Source organism: Triplophysa dalaica, chromosome 20 (assembly GCF_015846415.1).
Source record: "Triplophysa dalaica isolate WHDGS20190420 chromosome 20, ASM1584641v1, whole genome shotgun sequence".
Taxonomy (NCBI): domain Eukaryota; kingdom Metazoa; phylum Chordata; class Actinopteri; order Cypriniformes; family Nemacheilidae; genus Triplophysa; species Triplophysa dalaica.
In genome coordinates, this window is record NC_079561.1 from 15,234,093 (window position 1) to 15,240,043 (window position 5,951).

The window sequence follows — 5,951 nt, forward strand, 5'->3', positions numbered from 1 at the left end:
GAATGTTGACACACAAAGTGCTCTGTAGATCGATTCGTCCAAACGATTGGTTTGTGACAGTCGATCTGGCAGACGCTTATTTTCACATAGATATTTACCCCCTCGCATACAATTCCTGAGATTTGCACACCAAGGCACAGCTTACGAATTTCAAATTATTCCATTCGGACTGTCTTTAGCCCCAAGGGTTTCGTACAGACTATGCTTACGAATGCTGGGGCATAGGGCCTCAGTGATTTGTGTAGTGCAGTTGGGACTGCTCAAAATGAGACATTTTCAGCGCATTTGGGTCTGAGCTCTCAGCGGCATCTGGGACGGCCGGTGAGGATCACTCACGCGTTCGCAGAGCAGTCAGAAACTGGAAAAGCCCTGTGACGTTCAGGACGGGGATTCCCTTAGGGGCGGTGTCATCGAGAGTGACTATAACAACGGTCACGTCATTGCTGGGGTGGGGAGCGACTTTAATGGTCTTTAATAGATTGGTGAACGGTCTGTGGCCTCCGCAGCTGACTCACAAACATATAAATTATTTGGAGTTGATGGCAGTATGGTTAGCCCTGAAACATTTTCTGGGCTTCATCAAAAGCCAGCATGTTCTGGTAAAAACAGATAATACCACAGTGGTGGCATATATCAATCGACAGGGAGGCACACGCTCTCTGCCTCTGCATCAGTTGGTAGAGAAGCTGATTGTATGGGCCGATACAAGGCTTTTACCCCTCAGAGCAACTCACATTCTGGGGATTTTAAACAGGGGAGCAAACTTGCTGTCCAGGGGAAATCCATTATACGGGGAGCGGAAACTCCACCCCCAGGTGCTGTCCCAGATATGGCAGAGATGCGGTCAGGCTGCCGTAGAGAAGAATCGAAGAATTCTCGCCTCGCAAGAATACGCTCAGTGTCCTCTGTATTTCTTGCTAACGGACGGAAATGCACCGCTGGGTGTGGATGCCTTAGCCCACCCATGGCCAGATGTACTTTTGTATGCTTTCCCTCCTCTGAGTCTAATTTCCCCCACTCTAGCCAGGGTGAAGGAGCAGTGTCTATCAACTGATAGCTCCACGCTGGCCGTCCAAACCGTGGGTGGCAGAGATAATTCAACTGTTAGCAGGGCAACCGTGGCCCCTCCCGCTACGGAGGGACCTTCTGTCGCAGGCAGGGGGAGAAATTTACCATCCTCACCCGGACAGAATAGCCCTTTGGGCTTGGCCCGTGAGAGGTGGAATTTGAATGCGGCTGGTCTACCGTCGGCAGTCATTCACACTATTCAGAGTACAGGAGCCCCCTCAACTTGCTCCTTTTATAGCAATAAATGGCGAGTCTTTGAGGAGTGGTGTGAGCGGAGTCATATTGTCCCTTTCCAGTGCGCTGTAAGAGATATATTGTGCTTCCTACAGGATCTGCTAGATAAAGGGAAAGCTTTCTCTACCATAAATGTGTATTTAGCAGCTATTTCAGCGTGTTATGTGGGTTTTGGTGAGAAATCGGCCGGACAGCACCTAACGTTAATAAGCCAATTTATGAAAGGGGCACGCCGTATAAGACCGGCATCTAGGCGAATGGTTCCATTAATGGTTGTGACCATTGTCTTAGAAGCCCTTTGTCATCACCCGTTTGAGCCGTTGGAAGGAGTGGGGCTCAAGTATCTTCCTCTTAAAACGACGCTGCTCATAGCTTTGGTAACCGCAGAGTGTGAGTGATTTACAGGCTTTATCAGTTAGCCCGTCTTGTCTGCAATTCGCTCCAGTGCTTACTAAGGTCGCGTTCTGTCCTAACCCTGCGTTCGTGCCTAAAGTGTTGGACTCAGCGTATAGGTGCCCGTCTACTGAGCTGGCAGCTTTTCACCCTCCTCCGTTCTCTTCCCCGGAGGAGAAGAAACTGAACTTATTGTGTCCAGTTCGGGCACTATATATGTATGTAAATAGGACAGCGGGTTTCAGGACTTGTGACCAGCTATTCGTGTCATGGGCTACTCCGCAGAAGCCGTTATCGTGTCAACGGCTGTCTCATTGGATTGTGGAGGCTATATCCTTGTCTTATGTTTGCCGGGCCCTGCGGCCGCCTAAGGGCTTAAAAGCCCACTCCACACGGGGTATGGCTACGTCATGAGCTTTACTCAGGGGAGTTTCCGTTGGAGACATGCTCGGCGGCAAGCTGGGCCACGCCACACACTTTCGTGCGGTTCTATAGACTGAACGTGTCCGAGCCATCCTTGGCACACGCGGTGCTGGGAGCCGGAGCGTCCTTTACCAATTTTAGGCTATAGAAAATAGCAGGTATGTGGCTGCAATCCGGGAGTGGGCTATATCTCCCATAGTGAAACATCGAGCGAAGTTAGAAAAATAACTATGGGTTACTTAACGTAAACCCGGGTTCTTTGATAACAGAGTGAGGTGTTTCACCATCACTTCCCTACTTGCACAGGGACGGGAAGAAATCTTTCTAGAATGACATAGGTGGAGGTCGACCTGACTGATATAGGCAGGGCGGAGCCTGGTCACGGGTCGACCTGTCTGTCAGAGATAGACGTGGTGTCATAAGAGCTTCCGTAGTTGGTCACGCCCAAAGCGATTCCCATAGTGAAACACCTCACTCTGCTATCAAAGAACCCATGTTTACGTTAAGTAACCCATAGTTATTCGGCGCCGTGATAAATATAGAAATAGGATGGAAAATATATCTGCAACGGTAGTGTGTATGCTGTCATCACATGATCACGGTTAAGTGTAGTCGCAGTATCGCCAAAATCCTATTATAATTGCATTAAGAGAGTGCATGTTTATGGAACACAAACGGGGACAATATGTATAATGCTTCACGCGTGAAATTTGGACGCTTCAACGTGACAATTTTGAACGTGACTTTTTGTTCCGTGTAAAAGCGAACGTTTCTTTCGTTTTTGGGCGTGTTATTTGAAGACACGATCGTTTGTATCGCCTTAACGCAATCTTTTTGGCCGTGTTTTGTTTAAACAAACATTTTTGTCATGTAAGCAGGTCATTTTTTAGCGTGTAATATTATGACACTTATTTTGATACGTGACATACTAATCTTTCTGTTTTAGTTGAACTGCTGACAATTTGAGGTCAATAAATAAATTCAAATCAGTAATTATATATCTCTGTTATTTAATTGCTTCTTTTGTGACATACATATATTTACATTCTATCCTGGGTTGTATGGTATATAACTTACATGTATTTACATTTTTATATACAACTTAAAAGTCACTGCACACACATATTACAGCCTATAACATCACTTATGTCTTGTATACGTTTTAATACAGAAATTTAAAGAAGATATTTATCAAATAAAATGTATTTGTTGAATAGGGTTTAAACTATGTTTTTCATGCTTCAATGTAACCATTATGGCCAAAATGCACATATAAGGGAGCAATTAAAGGCATGGTTAGAATACCAAAGGACATTAAAGAGACCTTTGTACTGACTCAAGCAGAGATAAACAGCCCTAAAAGGACAACCTTTCCAGGCATTAACTTAAAAACTTCCAGCTTCTTCAATCATGAACAGCACTGTGGCAGCAGTGGTGTCATTTAGGTTCCTGGGTACCACCATCTCTCAGGACCTGAAGTAGGACAATCACATTGGCTCCATTGCTAAAAAAGTGCAGCAGGGGATATACTTCTTACATCAGCTGAAGAAGTTCAACCTACCACAAACTCTGTTAAAACAGTTTTACTCAGCAGTCATAGAGTCTGTCCTCTGCACATCCATCACTGTCTGATTTGGCTCAGCCACAAAGTAAGACATCAGAAGACAACAGAGGACGGTTCTGACTGCTGAGAAGATCACTGGTGCTCCCCTGCCCACCCTCCGAGAACTGTATACATCCAGAGTGAGGAAAAGGTCTCAGAAAATCACCCTGGAACTCTCACATCCAAGCCATCATCTCATCACAATGCTGCCATCTGGTCGGCGCTACAGAGCACTGAGCACCAAAAAAACAAGACACAAAAACTGCTTCTTCCCTCAGGCCATCTACCTCTTGAACAGTTCAATGTTTTATACCCACCGTGCAATTAATAACTCTGTGCAATAATACTTAAGTGCAATATTAATTATATCCTCCAGATTATCGCGTGAGAGCATCTATTTTTATACAACTTTTTCTGTAAATTATTATTTAATTCTCCTGTACATAGCACATACCTTGTATAACAATAGTTGATTCTTAGTTTTTACTTGTATATTTACATACACACATAGCTTTACTCTCTACGTCTAAATCTTATGTTTATTATATTGTATTTCTTATTTTTATACCCATAGGACCTAATATAAATCATCTGTGTACTGTATTCTATTGTGTTATGGTCTCTGTGTACTGTTGTTGCTGTTTCTGTGTACTGGATGCTCCTGTCACCAAAACAAATTCCTTGTATGTGCAAACATAGATACTTGGCAATAAAGCTCTTTCTGATTCTGATATTAAAAAATAAGAATGGATAAAAGATTGTGAGGTTTTCATTGTCATCATTTCTTCTATGATATCATATGGAATATACACAGTGGTTGAAAGTTTACATACACCTTGCAAAATCCTAAAAACTTTTTAAATTTAATTTATTCAAATAAGTGTAATTTTAAAGATTTGTTTTTATTTTAGTACTTCCCTGAACCAATTATTTCACATATATTACACAAAACAGAATAAAAACAGAATATATAAAAAAATCACACTGTTCAAAGTTTACATATTGCTTATTCTTATAATACTGTTTGATGTACCTGGACAATCAATTATAGTTTGTGTGTTGTCTGACTGTTGTCTAAGAGTTTTTTGTTTATGAGCCATTTAACTTGTACAATGATCTTCAGAAAAATCCTCCAGGTCCTGCACATGTTCTTTGATGTTCAGTATCTTCTGCATGTCTGACCTCTGTCCTGCAGTAACTCTGATGTTGAGTTGATCTTTACACACTGACATATAATAGTTGTGTATGAGTGCTTGTTGTCAGTCTGTAAAGATTAATCTATTATTGTATTTAGGCTGCATTATTTAGATCAACCGGAACCAGGAACACATCCAACAACAAATGATGTACTTGTTGCATCAAAGAGTGCAGAACAGTACTCTACTCTCAGCCAGTCTTGTCTCTTTGTTCCAAGGTTACCGCAGGATGCAGTTCATGCCCAGACCTGATGGCAGAGCTGAGAATGGGAAGCGGTGACCTGACAAGTGCTAAGAGGATAGAGCTGGATAAAGGACGCGACAATTTTGTTTTTCCTACAACATTTCAAATGCTATTAGATTGTTAATGATAATCTTTAATCCTTAATTTTTATATTTTTACTAAGCCTTGTTGTGCAAGCACTGTTGAGCTTGTGCAGAGGCAGCAGCTTTTGCCAGAGGGGAACTGGAATCCCCTGGTTGGGCCTGGGTTCCCCTGAGGTTTTTTTTCTCGATGGGAGTTTTGGGTTCCTCACCACCGTTTGCATATTGTTTTGCACTATCTGCCTGGCCGGGGGGGCTGCTTTAGAATTCATACTTGTATTAAATGTGTCTCATGTACAGCTGCTTTGTAACAATGAAAATTGTAAAAAGCGCTATATAAATAAAGTTGAGTTGAGTTGAGTTGAGTTGAGTTGTATAGTCACAGCTGGACAAACATGCAGAAAGTGCTGAAAAATCAAAGACCAGGGAACAGTTTAATGGAACAGGACAACTTTAAACCCTTAAACAACTATCACAAAACCACACACACTGTCATCATTTTTCCAGGTCTCACTGTACTGTATTATTAGGGTTGTATGACTTTTGACCACCATACTGTATATCTCTTCATAGGCCTGTCTGTATGTAATGTGCAGGGCAAATTTCAAAGTAAACGTAAGGCAATATGACGCTGTATAATGCTTTGTAATATTAAAATCACCCTGTGTGATAAGAGGAAGCCAATCCAATGCAGTCCGTAAAGGTTCTTT

The 5,951-nt window shown here is 42.5% G+C and overlaps 1 pseudogene; it reads left to right on the forward strand.

Moving 5' to 3' along the window:
* The first annotated feature begins 694 nt into the window (after positions 1-694).
* Positions 695-2,266, forward strand: LOC130409565 (uncharacterized; annotated as a pseudogene).
* Positions 2,267-5,951: the final 3,685 nt, after the last annotated feature.